Here is a 16526-nt window from a genome sequence, read left to right on the forward strand (position 1 = left end):
AGAAGATGGCCCAGGTCCTTGGGCCCCAGCACCCACATGAGACCCAGATGAAACTCTTGGCTCCTGGCTTCAGATCTGCACAGCTCCAGCCATTTCAGCCATTTGGGGAGTGAACTAGAGGATGTAAGATATCTCTCTCTCTCTCTCTCTCTCTCTCTCTCTCTCTCTCTCTCCCTCTCCCTCTCCCTCTCCAAATCAGCCTTTCAAATAAATAAATGAATTTTTTTTTAAATGTACTTATTTATTTGAAAGGCAGAGTTACAGAGAGAGAGAGAGGGAGGGAGGGAGGGAGGGAGAGAGGGAGGGAGGGAGGGAAGGATCAATCAATCTTCCATTTGCTAATTCACATCCAAACGCCCACAACATCTGGTGCTGGGCCAGACCAAAGCCAGGAGCCAGGAACTCAATCTAGGCCTCCTATGTGGGTGACAGGGACTCAAGTACTTGAGCCATCACCTGCACCCCAGGATGTGCATCAGCAGGAAGCCAGAGTCAAAAGTGGAGCCAGGACACAAACCCAAGAACTTCAATAAGGGATGATGTAGACATCACAAGCAGTGTCTTAGCTGCTGCACCAAATACATGGCCAATCTATTCTGCTTTTTATTTTTTGTTATTGTGGAGGTATAATAGTTTTTTAAGTACTAGACAATATAAGTAGATAAGAACATTTATCTATTCCAGATATTTATTATGACAGATTGACACTCCAGATGCATCAGTGAACAGAACAAAATCCCGGCTCATGTGAAGTTTATATCCTAGTGGAAGGAGGAAGACCATACCTAAGTAAATCAAATATATACCATCTGTATTAGTAAGCTTTTCTTTATTATAACTAGATACCCAAGATAAGCTACTTATGAATAAAGGAGGTTTATGTAGGCTCCTGGTTTTAGAGGGTCATAGTCCAAGACCAAGTGGCCCCACTGGTCTGGCATCTGATGAGGGTGGCGGATGGTGGATGCATGCAAAAGATCACAAGGGGAGCAAGGAAGCAGAGAGACAGGGAACACATCCATCTATGTCTGTATGATCTCCCCTATAAAACCACCATGAGAGGCCAGCTTTGTGGTGCAGCGGGTTATGCCAGCACCTGCAAAACCCACATCCCATATGACTGCCAGGTCAAGTTCCAGCTGCTCCACTACAGATCCATCTCCCTGCTAATGCACCTGGAAAAGCAGTGGAAAATGGCCCAAGTCCTTGGGACCCTGCCACCTATATAGGAGACCTAGATGGAGTTCCAGGCTCTGGTTTCTGTCTGGCCTAGCCCTGGCCATTACAGCAGTTTAGGGAGTGAATCAGCAAATGGCAGATCACTCTATCTATCCCTCTTTCTCTCTGTAACTGTGCCTTTCAAATCAATTAAGCAAGCAAGCAATCTTTTTTTTTTTTTTGAAATGTTTTTTTTTTTTAACTTTTATTTAATGAATATAAATTTCCAAAGTACAGCTTATGGATTACAATGGCTTCCCCCCCCATAACTTCCCTCCCACCCACAACCCTCCCCTTTCCCGCTCCCTCTCCCCTTCCGTTCACATCAAGATTCATTTTCAATTCTCTTTATATACAGAAGATCAGTTTAGTATATATTAAGTAAAGATTTCAACAGTTTGCCCTCACATAGCAACACCAAGTGAAAAATACTGTTGGAGTACTAGTTATAGCATTAAATCACAATGTACAGCACATTAAGGACAGAGATCCTACATGATATTTTAAGAATTGATTAATTTTCTATGCAATTTCCAATTTAACACCAAGGGTTTTTTTTTTATTTCCAATTATCTTTATATACAGAAGATCGATTCAGTATATACTAAGTAAAGATTTCATCAGTTTGCACCCACACAGAAACACAAGGTGTAAAAATACTGTTTCAGTACTAGTTATAGCATTACTTCACATTGGATAACACATTAAGGACAGATCCCACATGAGATGTAAGTACACAGTGACTCCTGTTGTTGATTTAACAATTTGACACTCTTGTTTATGGCGTCAGTAATCTCCCTAGGCTCTAGTCATGAGTTGCCGAGGCTATGGAAGCCTTTAGGGTTCGCCGACTTTGATCTTATTCCGACAGGGTCATAGTCAAAGTGGAAGTTCTCTCCTCCCTTCAGAGAAAGGTACCTCCTTCTTTGATGGCCCCGTTCTTTCCACTGGGATCTCACTCGCAGAGATCTTTCATTTAGGTCTTCCTTTTTTTTTTTTTTTTCTTTTTTTTTCCCCAGAGTGTCTTGGCTTTCCATGCCTAAAATACTCTCATGGGCTCTTGAACCAGATCCGAATGCCTTAAGGGCTGATTCTGAGGCCAGAGTGTTATTTAGGACATCTGCCATTCTATGAGTCTGCTGTGTCTCCCACTTCCCATGTTGGATCGTTCTCTCCCTTTTTGGTTCTATCAGTTAGTATTAGCAGACACTTGTCTTGTTTGTGTGATCCCTTTGGCTCTTAGACCTATCAGTGTGATCAATTGTGAACTGAAGATGATCACTTGGACTAGTGAGATGGCATTGGTACATGCCACCTTGATGGGATTGTATTGGAATCCCCTGGCACATTTCTAACTCCATCATTTGGGGCAAGTCCGATTGAGCATGCCCCAAATTGTACATCTCCTCCCTCTCTTATTCCCACTCTTATATTTAACAGGGATCACTTTTCAGTTAAAATTTCAACACCTAAGAATAATTGTGTGTTGGCCGGCGCCGTGGCTTAACAGGCTAATCCTCCACCTTGCGGTGCCGGCACACCGGGTTCTAGTCCCGGTCAGGGCGCTGGATTCTATCCCGGCTGCCCCTCTTCTAGGCCAGCTCTCTGCTATGGCCCGGGAAGGCAGTGGAGGATGGCCCAGGTCCTTGGGCCCTGCACCCGCATGGGAGACCAGGAGAAGCACCTGGCTCCTGGCTTCGGATCAGCGAGATGCGCCGGCCGCAGCGGCCATTGGAGGGTGAACCAACGGCAAAGGAAGACCTTTCTCTCTGTCTCTCTCTCTCTCACTATCCACTCTGCCTGTCAAAAAAAAAAAAAAAGAATAATTGTGTGTTAATTACAGAGTTCAACCACTAGTACTAGAACAAAAAAAAAAAAACTAAAATGGATAAAGATTTACATTGTACAATCAATCTTAAAAAACAAACCAAAAAGTCACCATGAATTGATCATAAGCGCTCACCCCAGAGACCTAATTCAATGAGCCTACCTTAATCCTTTAACATTAATCCATTCATCATTAACATGAGATCTTGAGACCAAGCCTTTGACACAGGAGATTTCATGGAAACCCAAACTAATATCCATACTATGGCACTGCCATTGATGCATACAAAAGAGAAGGAAAATTTGCAAGAGTCTTGTCTTTGAGAAGAGAGGGGATCTAGTTCATAAGTGGAGGCATTAGCCTTAGAAATCTGGACAGTTCATCAACAGCAACAAGAGACAAGGAGTGTCTGTGTACAGGCTGGTGGGGGGAAATGACTTGGGAGCTTGTAGAAGTTTTTCTACGGGTGTTTCTATGTTCTCAGAGAAATGGGAAGCAAGGTCATCCACTGAAAACAGAAAAAAAAGGGGATATGGTATGAAACAAGTTAACAGAATGAAGAAAAATATATGGGGCTGGTGTTGCAGCACAGCGGGTTAAGCCACTGCCTGCAATGCTGGCATCCCATGTGAGCACTGGTTCAAGTCCCGGCTGCTCCACTTCGAATTCAGCTCTCTGCTATGAGCCTGGGAAAGCAGTGAAAGATGGCCCAGGTCCTTGGACCCCTGCCATCCATATAGGAGACCCAGCTGGAGTTCCAGGCTCCTGGCCCTGGCTGTTGCAGCCATTTGTGGAATGAACCAGCAGATAGATAGATAGATAGATAGATAGATAGATAGATAGATAGATCTCTTTCTCTCTCTCTGTATTTCTGCCTTTCAAATAAATAATCTTTTTTCAAAATATGGATTAGAGTTGTATTTGACCATGGCTGTGATTTTTGCCAGAGAGGGCAGAAGAGTTAGGATGTAAGCTGTGCTAAGTTCAAATGATCAGTATTGACTTCCTGCCATTTCAGTGAGTCTTCCCCTCTGTGAGGAGCATTGCTTAGTGTCTTACTTGCATTATCTCTGCCACTGTTACTAGTTAGGAGATGTTGACTCTTCATTATACTCCCCCTGAGGCTGCTCGGCTCTTCCAGAAAGACAGCAAGGCCAGAAAGCCGGCCGAAATTGGTTCTCCGCATGACCACAGTTCCAGGCCAGTTCCCCTAAGACAGTGAGCTCAGTGTGAACCTCACTGCCTGTTCTACTCAGTCCAGGTTCTCCCTCAGGCAGTGACATTTGCCAGGCAGCAAATAGGTACAACCATGCAGATGTATGATGGCCCATAAAAGGTCACAGAGGGGCAGGTGTTGTGGAGTGCTGAGGGAAGCCAACTCTGCCCGTATCAGAGGAGTACCAGCTCAAGTCCAAGCTACTCAGCTTCTAATCCAGCTTCCTGGAAGGCAGCAGATGATGGCTCAAATGTTTGGACCCCTGCCACCCACGTGGGAGACCCAGATGGAGTTCCAGGCTCCAGGCTTCAGGCTTTTCCCCTGGATGTTGTTGGCATTTGGGGAGTGAACCAGTGGGTAAAATCTCTCTCTCTCTCTCTCTCTCTCTGCTTTCAAATTAATGAAAATAAACATTAAAAAGTTCATGAAAATGCATAATATGAAAACTATACATGTATTTCAAAATGTTTTTGGCACCCAAATAAATTTATCTTTTAATTCCATTTTCCATTAACTTTTTGGAGTACCCCCATATACTTACATAATTTATTAATTTCAGTGACCACACTATAGGCCTCAAGAGAAAAGTTCTTAAACACACAGGTTTAGATTTAAATATACACACAAAACCAAAAATCCCTCCCTTCTTGATCTCTTATTTGGCTTCAGCTGAGTTTCTGCCAGTATTAAAGCAGTTTATTTGATATGAGTCCTACCTTTCTCTTTTATTTTGTTCCTCCTATCATATTATATGATGTGGTGGAATGAAAAGGCCATGCCAAGATGGCCACTGGTAAGTGAGCATCAGTTAGGAATGGCTTCGAGATCCCGTGGGAAACCACCTGGCAACGGAGCCTGCCTGGCAACAGGCTGTGATTGGTTAGGGTATAAATCGCCCCTTGACTGGATGGGCTGCCTCGGCTATGTAAGCTGCTGTACCAACCGAGATAAATGAGTCTGTGTGCTACTCGCCTCTGGCCCGGTGTCTGTGTGGTGACTCTGCGCCTCTTGCCCCCACTGCGCTTCTCTTCTCAGAATGAATCCACAGCAACAATATGATTCCCTCTCATTTTATATATGAGGAAACAGATCCAGAAGACCAGAAACAACCTCCTAAATCCAAACACTGCTAAAGTACATTTTGGATTTGAACCATATGTTTCTGTTTCTTTTAAAATTTTTTAAAGATTTTTATTTATTTATTTGAAAGTCAGAGTTACACAAAGAGAGGAGAGGAGGAGAGAGAGGTCTTCCGTCTGATGGTTCACTCCCCAGATGGCCGCAATGGCTGGAGCTGTGCTGACCCGAAGCCAGGAGCCAGGAGTTTCTTCCACATCTCCCACATGGGTGCAGGGGCCCAGGAACTTGGGCCATCTTCTACTGCTTTCCCAGGCCATAGCAGAGAGCTGGATTGGAAGAGGAGCAGCTGGGACTAGAACCAGTGCCCATATGGGATGCCGGCGCTTCAGGCCAGGGCTTTAACCTGCTGTGCCACAACGCTGGCCCCTCTTTTAATTTTTTTTAAGATTTATTTATTTATTTGAAAGGCAGAGTTACAGAGAGAGGTCTACATTTGGGTTCACTCCCCAAATGGCAACAAGGACCAGGGCTGGGCCAGGCTGTAAACAGGAGTCAGGAGCTTCTTCAGGTCTCCCACATGGGGTACAGGGGCCCAAGCACTTGGGCAATCCGCTGCTGCTTTCCCAGGCACATTATCTGGGAGCTGAATCAGAAGTAGCCAGGACTTGAACCAGGGCCCATATGGGATGCCTGCATTGCTCCACCACGCAGGTCCCCAGATGTTTCTATACTGTGGTGATTATTTTGTTTCCATTTGTTTGGTTAATGCGGACCCGGTGTGTCCTCAGGGTCATCAAGGTGTTTCAGAAGGAGATGAGCATTTGAGCTATAGACCAAGTTGAACAGACTGCTCTCCCAGCGTGAATGGGCCTCATTTAAAGCACCCACGGCCTGAATTAAATGGTCTGGAGGAAAGGGAAATCCATTCTCCATGCCTTGCTGCCTGTGCTGGGGCTCCAGGGTTGTCCTGTCCTTCGACTGGGACTTACACAGTCTGTGCACCTGGTTCCTAGGCCTTTGGCTTGAACAAGATTGCACCATTGCTCTCTGTTTTGGGCCTTTGGGCTCGGGCTACAACTCACTCCCTGAATTCTCCTGGTTCTCAGTCGTTTGAACATGCATGGCCGTAGACCAGCAACTTTCCCGAGTCCCCAGGTTGCAGGAAGCAGGCCATGGGGTTTTTCAGCTTCTGAAATCATATGAGCCAACACTTTATAATAAATCTCTTTACAGGCCGGTGCCATGGCTTAACAGGCTAATCCTCCGCCTTGCGGCGCTGGCACACCGGGTTCTAGTCCCGGTTGGGGCGCCGGATTCTATCCCGGTTGCCCCTCTTCCAGGCCAGCTCTCTGCTGTGGCCCGGGAAGGCAGTGGAGGATGGCCTGAGTTCCTGGGCCCTGCACCTGCATGGGAGACCAGGAGAAGCACCTGGCTCCTGGCTTCGGATCAGCACGATGCGCTGGCCGCGGCGGCCATTGGAAGGTGAACCAACCGCAAAGGAAGACCTTTCTCTCTGTCTCTCTCTCTCTCACTATCCACTCTGCCTGTCAAAAAAAAAAAATCTTTACATATAAACACACACACACACACACTTAAAATTAATGGGGGGGGGGGGGAATGTGTTGTGGTACGGTGGGTTAAGCTGGCTTGTATCACATGCATACCGTATTGGAGAGCCAGTTCAAGTCCCAACTGCTCCACTTCCAATCAAGATCTCTGCCAACACTCCTGAGAAAACAGCAGGTGAAGACCCAAGTACTTGGGTTCCTGCCGCCTGCATGGGAAACCTGGATGGAGTTCCTGGCTCCTAGCTTTGGCCTAGTCCAGGCCTGACTGTTGAAGGCATTTGGGGAGTGAATCAGTGCATGGAAAATTTCTCTGTCTCTATGTTCTGCCTCTCAAACAAATCTTTTTAAAAAAAAAAAAATTCCCATAAGTTCCTGGAAGGGGGCAGTTAAGATGCCAGCTGGGAGGCCTGCATCCTATTTCCAGGGTGCCTGGTTTGAGTCCCAGCTCCATTCCCCACTCCAGCTTCTTGCTAATATGTACTCTGAGAGAGAGCAGGTAATGGCTCAAGTAGTTGGGTCCCTGCCACCCACATGGAAGATCTGAATTGAGTTCCTGGATCCCAGCTTTGACCTGGCCAGTGCCAGCTGTTCTGGGCATCTGGGGAGTGAACCAGTGGATGGGAGAGAGAGAGAGATCTTCCATACACTGGTTCATTTGCCCAAATGGCTCAATGACCTGGGCTGGGCAATGCTGAAGCCTGGAACCTAGAACTCCATCCAGGTCTCCCGCATGGGTGACAGGGCCCAAGTACTTGAGTCATTTTTGCTGCTTTCCCAGGTGCATTATGGGGAAGCTGGATTGGAAGTGGAGCAGCTGGGATTCAAACCTTCATTCTGATAGGAGATGCCAGTGTTACAAGCAGCAGCATAACCTACTGCACTAAAACACTGGCCCCTAAACTTAACTTTTAATTTTATTTTCCACACATTTTTGAAACCTAATACATGTACTTTAAAAAAAAGATGATTGAGGCAGCAGCACTGTGGCACAGCATGTTAAAGCCACAGCCTGCAGTGCTGGCATCCCATGCAGGTGCTGGTTCGAGTCCTAGTTGCTCCACTTCCGATCCAGCTCCCTACTAATGTGCCTGGAAAAACAGCAGAAGATGGCCCAAGTCCTTGGGCTCCTGCACCCAGTGGAGACCCAGAAGAAGCTCCTGGCTCCTGGCTTTGGCCTGGCCTCGCCCTGGGTCATTGCAGCCATTTGGGGAGTAAACCAGCAGATAGACAATCTCTTTGTCTCTCCTTCTCTCTTTGTAACTCTTCCTTTCAAATAAATAATTTTTTTAACAAAAATATGATTGAACCTGTAAAGCAGTGGAATTTAAAATGTTATAACATTTATGTGGGACTAGACAGCTCCTTGGACCACACTGATAAGGGAATTTAGTATTTGATGAGAGCACCTGGATTAGGAAAGATTATTTTGCTCATCTATGACAGAAGCAATTCCAAGTAGCTTAAGCTAAAGATTTATGATTCAAGTGAATCTTTCAAGTTCAATTCATGTAGACCCTGGAGCAGTGGGGAAGGGAGATCATCACAGCTGTTTCTTTTGCTCGCTGGGCTTTGCTGCTTCTTCTGTATTCGTTCCATTTTCAAGGAGTTCTCTCCCTGCGGTGGAAAGGGTGACGCTGGCACCTGGCCTTTTCCCTCCTACAGGGTGCTCATTACGGGACCCATTTCACAACCCAAGTACACTCCCTCTTCTCTAACCACCTTCCTTTTTCTTTCTTTCTTTTTTTATTTTTTTTTTTTAGGTTTATTTATTTATTCTAAAGGCAGAGTTACAGAGAGGGAGCAATGGAGAGAGCCCTTCACTCCTCAAATGGTCGCAACGCCCAGGGTGGGGCCAGGAGACAGGAGCTTCATCCAGGTGGGTAGTAAGGGCCCAAGTTCTTGGGCCATCTTCCACTGCTTTCCCAGGCACGTTAGCAGGGAGCTGGATGGGAAGTGGAGCAGTGGGGACTCCAAGTGGTGCCCATGTGGGATGCAGGAGCTGCAGGCCGCCGCTTTAACCCATTACACCTCAGTGCCCATCCCAACCCCCTTCCCTAATCTACATTATTGCATTAACCTCCTACTGAGTCTCCCTGTTCCAGCCATGCCCTTCTTGCTGTAACCTCCACATTCTTGCCATGTCTCTCAATGGCAAAATAAAATCTGAACAAGGTCACACTCCCCTGCTGAACATGTTTAAGGATCTGTTTGTTTAATTCCAATAAATATCAAACCAAAACCCCTTAGCCTGGCTCATGGGCGGTCTGCGCTCTGGTCTCTGCCTGCCCCCGGCAGAGTCCACACACGTCCCTTCTTACTGTGCCCCTCGTGCTCGGGCAGCACTGAGCCCAGAGCGTCTGGATGCCCTGACAGCCCAGCAGGCTGCTGCGGGCTCTCCTGGGCTCTCCATGTGCATCTCAGTTACGACAGGTAGCACCGTCTATTGTGCCTGTCTGTGTGTGGCCTTCCGCAGACACCAAGGACCCTAGAGGACATCATAGCTTCTGACGCCACAGCTCCGGTGACCAGCAAACACAGCCCCGCTGCTGGCCAGAGCAGCATCAGCTTCCCTCTGCCTGCCTCACTTGCTTCCGCTGAGGACTGAGGGTCTCTGTCAACTTCTGCCCCATGAACTCCAGCTGTCTCGCTGTCTGGGGACCCCAGCTGTGTCCCCTCAACTCAGAGTCTGCTGGCTCCTCTCGGCTTCCCCCTCCTGCGTGGCAGCTGGGCACTCTCGAGTTAACCACCATTTATTTCTCATCCCTCAGCAACGTTCTTTTGTTGCTTGGTGCCCAGTGCCTTGAAAATTATTCTTCCATGTATTCTGTCTGCATTCTCTGTGCGTCTCAGTCAGGAAGGTGAGTCTGGGTTCTGCTACTCCACCTTGGGCAGCATTAGAGGTCCTGATTCATTTAGACACTTGAAAGACAATGTTTAGGGGCCAAAGCTGTGGCATAGCAGTTTAAGCCTCTGCCTGCAATGCCAGCATCCCCTATGGGCACAGGTTCGAAACCTGGCTGTTCCACTTCCTATCCAGCTCCCTTCTAATACTCCTGGGAAAGCAGCAGAAGATGGCCCATGTATTTGGGCCCCTACTACTCTCTTGGGAGACTCAGATGGAATTCCAGACTCCTGGCTTCAGTTTGGCCCAGCCCCAGCCATTGCAGCCACCTGGGGAATGATCAGCAGATGGAAGATATCTCTCTCTTTCTCTGTATTTCTGCCTTTCAAATAAATAAATAAATCTAGAAAGAAAGAGAGAGAGAGAGAGAGAGAAAGGAAGGCAGGCAGGCAGTGTTTAAAAGTGTGTCTGAGTCTACTCCACCTTCCACCTGCTGGACCTAACAGGGTCCTCCTCACTGGCAGCGAGTCTTGCACAAATGGCCCAGCCAATGATATTGCTTGAGTTAGTTGATCTGCTGTCCAGTGACAGTCCTCCCTGGTTCTGTGCCCAGTTTTGTGCTAGGCCTTGTGGATAAAAAGATGAGTACAGGGGCCAGGTTGTGGCACAGTGGTTAAGCTGCTGCTTACAGTGCTGGCATCCTGTACTGGGGTGCTTGTTTAAGTCCCAGCTGCTCAATTCTGATCTAACTTCCTGTTAATGTACCTGGGAAGGCAGTGGAAAGTGGCCCAAGTGTTTGCGCCCCTAGGAAACCTTGATGGAGTTGGACTTGGCTATTGTAGCCATTTGGGGAGCAAACCAGCTGATAGATGGAAGATATCTGTGTGTGTGTGTGTGTGTCCCTCTCTGTCCCTCTGCCTTTCAAATAAATAAATCTTAAAAAAAAGGGGTGGGGGGAGGGACGGGGAGTACTTGAGCCTACTTAAAAGTTCACATTTTTGCGGGGATGTTAGGCCTAATAGTTAGGCTACTGATGAAGATGCCTGCCTCACACATCAGAGAACCTGGCTCTGGCTCCGGACTCCAGCTTCCTGCTAGTGCAGACCCTGGGAGGCAGCGGATGATGGGACCTGGGACTCTGCCATCCACATGGGAGGCCTGAATTGAGTTCTCGGCTCCTGGCTTTGGCTGGGCCCAGGCTTGCAGTTGGGGAGTGAACCAGAGTATGGGGCTCCCTCTCTGCCTCTCTGTCTTTGTGTGTGTCTCTCTGCCTCTCACATAATTTTCTTGTCTCACAATTTACTACATATATTCATAAGACAAATTTGATATTATTTTTCAAAGACTCATTTTTTGGAGCTGGCACTGTGACATAGCAGGTAAAGCTGCCCCCTGCAGTGCCGGCATCCCATATGGGCGCTAGTTCGAGTCCTGGCTGCTCCACTTTCAATCCAGCTCTCTGCTATGGCCTGGGAAAGCTGTTGCAGCCAATTGGGGATTGAACAAGCGGATGGAAGACATCTCTCTCTCTCTCTCTCTCTCTGTCTCGCACTCTCTGCCTCTCCCTCTCTCTCTGAGTAACTCAAATAAATAAGTAAATATTTTTAAAGAAAGACTTATTTATTTATTTGAAAGGCAGAGTTACAGAGAGGCAGAGGCAGAGAGAAAGAAAGAGGTCACTCCCCAAATGACTGCAATGGCCAGAGCTGGGCTGATCCGGAGCCAGGATCCTAGAGCTTCTTCCAGGTCTCCATGTGGGTGCAGGGGCCCAAGGACTTGGGCCATCTTCTACTGCCTTCCCAGGCCATAGCAGAGAGCTGGATTGAAAAAGAAGCAGCTGGGACTTGAACTGGCGCCCATATGGGATGCCAGTGCCACAGTGGTGGCTTTACCTGCTACACCACAGCACCAGCCTCTTGATATTTTTTTTAACAAAATTTATTTAACTTACTTGAAAACAATGATGTTTTCTTTTTTAAATTTTTTAAAATATTTATTCATTTACATACTCGAAAGGTAGAGTGACACACGGAGAGAGAAAGAGAAAGAGAGAGAAAATGGTCTTCCATCTGCTGGTGCATTCCCCAAGTGCTTGCAATGGCTGGGGCTGGTCCAGGCCAAAGCCAGGAGCCAGGAACACCATCCTGGTCTCCAACTTGGGCCATCATACCCTGTGCAAGCCCCTGAGCCATCATCCACTACCTTCCCGGGCACATGAGCAGGAAACTGGATCAGAAGCAGAGCGGCCAGGACTTGAAATGGAGTCACAATGTGGGAGGCTGGCATCACAAGCAGTGGCTGAATCCACCATGCCACCGTGTCACCCCAGGACATTGCAGAGGCCGAAGTAACGTGCAGGACTGACTTACAATGAGGGGGTGAGTCTACAAGGAGCGATGCTTGTCATGAGGAGGCCGGAGAGCTGCCCAAGAGGAGAGAGCCAGCACGCAGGCAGGGGCTTGACCCGCTTTGCTACAGTGCTGGCCCAACTCTCTCCTTAGAGCCGTGACTGCCGGGCAGGCGTTTGGCACAGTGGTTGAGAGCCCCACATCCAGCAACAGGCTTGGGGCCTGGCTACCCTGCTGCAGAGTATGATTTAAGTACTTGGGTCCCTGCCATCCACTGGGGAGATCTGGATGGAGTTCTGGGCTCCTGGCTTCAGCTTGGTCCAACCAGGCATTGGGGGAGTGAATTGGTAGATGGAAGATCTCTGTCCCCCTCTCTGGCTCTCTGCCTTTCAAATAAATAAAAAGATCATTAAAAATAATAATAATAAAGCCACTGTGGGTCCCACTCCCCTGGCCTCATCTAACCCTACTTGCTTCCCAAGGCACCACCTCCAAACACCATAGACATATGAATTCGGGATAAGATTTCCAACAGACAGATCTTCGGGGGGACATATTCAGATGACAGCAATTTTTTTTTTTTTTTTTTTTGACAGGCAAATTGGATAGTGAGAGAGAGACAGAGAAAAAGGTCTTCCTCTGCCATTGGTTCACCCTCCAATGGCTGCCGCGGTAGGCGCGCTGCGGCCTGCGCACCGCGCTGTTCCGATGGCAGGAGCCAGGTGCTTCTCCTGGTCTCCCATGGGGTGCAGGGCCCAGACACTTGGGCCATCCTCCACTGCCTTCCCGGGGCCACAGCAGAGAGCTGGCCTGGAAGAGGGGCAACCGGGACAGGATCGGTGCCCCGACCAGGACTAGAACCCAGTGTGCCGGCGCCGCAAGGCAGAGGATTAGCCTACTGAGCCGCGGCGCCGGCTAGCAATAACTTTTATAACTTTCTGTGTAAAGAAATACTAGCTTAGGGGCCAACACTGTGGCATACTGGGTAAAGCCGCCTCCAGCAGTGCCGGCATCTCATATGGGCACGTTTTGATTTCTAGCTGCTCCACTTCCAATTCAGCTCCCTGCTAATGTGCCTGGGAAATCAGTGGAAGATGGCCCAAGTGCTTGGACCCCTGCACCCACGTGGGAGACCTGGAAGAAGCTCCTGGCTCCTGGTTTCAATCTGGCCCAGCTGCAGCCATTGTGGCCATTTGGGGAGTAAGCTGGCAGAAGGGAGATCTCTCTCTCTCTCTCTCTGTAACCGTGCCTTTTAAATAAATCTTTTTTAAAAAAGAAAGAAAGGGGCCGGTGCTGTGGCGTAGCAGGTAAAGCTGCCACCTGCAGTGCCAGCATCCCATATGGCTGCCAGTTCAAGTCCCAGCTGCTCCACTTCCAATCCAGCTCTCTGCTATGGCCTGGGAAAGCATAGAAGATGGCCCAAGTCCTTGGGGCCCTACATCCACATGGGAGACCCAGAAGAAACTCCTGGCTCCTGGCTTTGGATCAGTGCAGCTCCAGCCATTGTGGCCATTTGGGGAATGAACCAGCAGATGGAAGACAACCTCTGTCTCTCTCTCTCTCTCTCTCTCTTCCTCTCTTCTTTCTTTGTGTAAATCTGACTTTCAAATAAATAAATAAATCTTTAAAAAAAATCCTATACTTGTGAATGGAAGGGGAAAGGGAGCAGGAAAGGGGAGGGTTGCGGGTGGGAGGGAAGTTATGGGGGGGGGAAGCCATTGTAATCCATAAGCTGTACTTTGAAAATTTATATTCATTAAATATAAGTTTAAAAAAACAAATAAAATATATAAATATTTTAAAAATTAAAGTGCTAACATTTAAAAAAAAACTATACAAAGGAACAGAAATTCAGAAAGTTAAAGTCACAAAGTTAGGAAATGCGGAACTGAGGCCAGAATGTATGCCCTGATTTCTAGGCTAAGACATCTTTCTCTTTTTTTTTCTTTAAGATTTATTTTTTTTACTTGAAAGGCATTTAAAGTCTTTAAAAATATCAAATTTATTTTATGAATATATATATTAAAATGTGAGAAAAAATGATATGAGAGGCAGAGAGACACACACAAAGATAGAGAGGCAGAGGGAGCCCCATTTATAATCTATAGAATGTAAAATTGTTTACAAAGTCATTTCGCCTCTTGGATTTCATGATACTCCTTACGCTGTTATCTTGAATGGTAGCCGTAATAAATGCTATCATAAATTGTTCACTGATTAGGACCAGTTGGCACAGAGTGTAGGGGAGAGAACAGAGGTCTCTCTGGCACACAGGAAGAGCTGAGCACCACGCCCAGGCTATGAAAGAAGTAACCAAGGGGATTAGACATAAAAAGACGAATCCGTGTAGCTCAACATCTTGGTGGTTCAACTGGGAATGTGCAGCAGAAGTTGGATCTATACCAAAGAATCAAAACCAGAATGACCTTTCGGGGAATAAAGAGGAGTAAGTAGCGTGAAAGGCAAAGCTTCTGGAACATACTGCAGAGGTGATGTGCTCACCAGATAGGGCAAGAGCACAAAGGAGCTTTGGATTTTGGTATGGGAAAAAAAAAAAAAAAAAAAAAACCACAACTCTAATTCCTCAAAGGCAACAGAATACAATATGCTATTTGCAGTCTTCAGTATGAACTGTGGAAAACTAACTTGCTCTTCTCCTACAACTTTTTTTGTTTGTTTGTTTCTTAAAGATTTATTTATTTATTTGAAAGTCAGAGTTACACAGAGAGAGGAGAGGTAGAGAGAGAGAGAGAGAGAGAGAGAGAGAGGTCTTCCGTCCATTGGTTCACTCCCCAGTTGGCAGCAATGGCCAGAGCTGAGCCAATACGAAGCCAGGAGCCAGGAGCTTCTTCCAGGTCTCCCGCGCGGGTGCAGGAGCTTAAGGACTTGGCCCATCTTCCACTGCTTTCCTGAGCCACAGCAGAGAGCTGGATTGGAAGTAGAGCAGCCGGGACTCAAACTGGCACCCATATGGGATGCCGGCTCCTCAGGCAGCAGCTTTACCTGCTATGCCACAGTGCTGGCTCCATGTATTCCTTCGAATTACATGGTGCTATGGTCTGTCTGTGGCTGGTTCTCCCGAACTCATGCTAAAGTTGACACCCTAAAGCCATAAGCTTGCAGTATTTAGAAGACAGAAACTCAACTATGGCACTTAGGGCACAGCCCCCAAGATTAATCCTGCTGCTTTACCAGCAGGGGGACAGGCACAGACACACTCCCCATCTCTTGCCACATGATGCTCCACACCACCCTGGGACCCTACCAGAAGGAGGCCAGATCAGGCCCGAGACCTTGGACTTCCAAGCTGGGAGCCAAAACAAACCTCTTGTCTTTAGAGGTAGTCTGCCTCAGGGGTTTTCTTACAGTAATGATAAACAGACAGTCCATAGTATCGACAGGGCAACTGGCTCAGAAAAAGGAGGGAGATGGCCAGCGCCGCAGCTCACTAAGCTAATCCTCTGCCTGTGGCACTGGCACACCAGGTTCTTGTCCCGGTTGGGGCGTTGGATTCTGTCCCGGTTGCTCCTCTTCCAGGCCAGCTCTCTGCTATGGCCCAGGAGTGCAGCGGAGGATGGCCCAGGTCCTTGGGCCCTGCACCCCATGGGAGACCAGGAGAAGCACCTGGCTCCTGCCTTCGGATCAGCACGGTGCGCCGGCCGCAGCAGCCATTGGAGGATGAACCAATGGCAAAAGAAAGACCTTTCTCTGTCTCTCTCTCTCTCACTGTCCACTCTGCCTGTCAAAAAATAAAAAAAAGAAAAAAAGAAAAAAAGGAGGGAGATGGAAAATAACACATCTCAAGAGCTAACACAAAATAAAGTTATGAGAACCAAAATCTATTTGCTTTCTTTCACTCTCAAAAAAAAAAAAAAAAAAAAGCCTCAGCAGGGCCGGCACTTAGCACACTGGGTGAAGCCACCACCTGCAATGCCAGCATCCCATATGAGCACCAGTTGGATCCCCTTCTGTTCCAGCTCTCTGTTAATGTGCCTGGGCCTCTGCCACCCATGTGGGAGACCTGGAAGAAGCTCCTGGCTCCTGGCTTCCAACTGACCCAGCTCCAGCTGTTGCAGCCATTTAGGGGGTGAACCAGCAGTTGGAAGACCTCTCTCTCTCTCTCTCTCTGAAACTCTGCCTTTCAAATTGAGAGGAAAAAAAAAAACAGCCTCAGGCAGGCATTTGGTACAGTGGTTAAGACACTGTGTGGGATGCCGGCATCCTACAATCCCACATCAGAGTGGTTGGTTTGAGTTCCAGCTTCTTGCCGATTTGTACCCTGGGGGGCAGCAGATGAGGGCTCACACAGTTGGGTCCCTGCTTCCTACATGGCCAACCCAGATGCAGTCCCTGATCCCTGCCTTTGGCCTGGCTTAGCTCTGGCTGTTGTGGACGTTTGAGGAATGAACTAGGAGATGGAAGACCC

The sequence above is a fragment of the Lepus europaeus genome, chromosome 5 (genome assembly GCF_033115175.1).
Source record: "Lepus europaeus isolate LE1 chromosome 5, mLepTim1.pri, whole genome shotgun sequence".
Classification (NCBI taxonomy): Eukaryota; Metazoa; Chordata; class Mammalia; order Lagomorpha; family Leporidae; genus Lepus; species Lepus europaeus.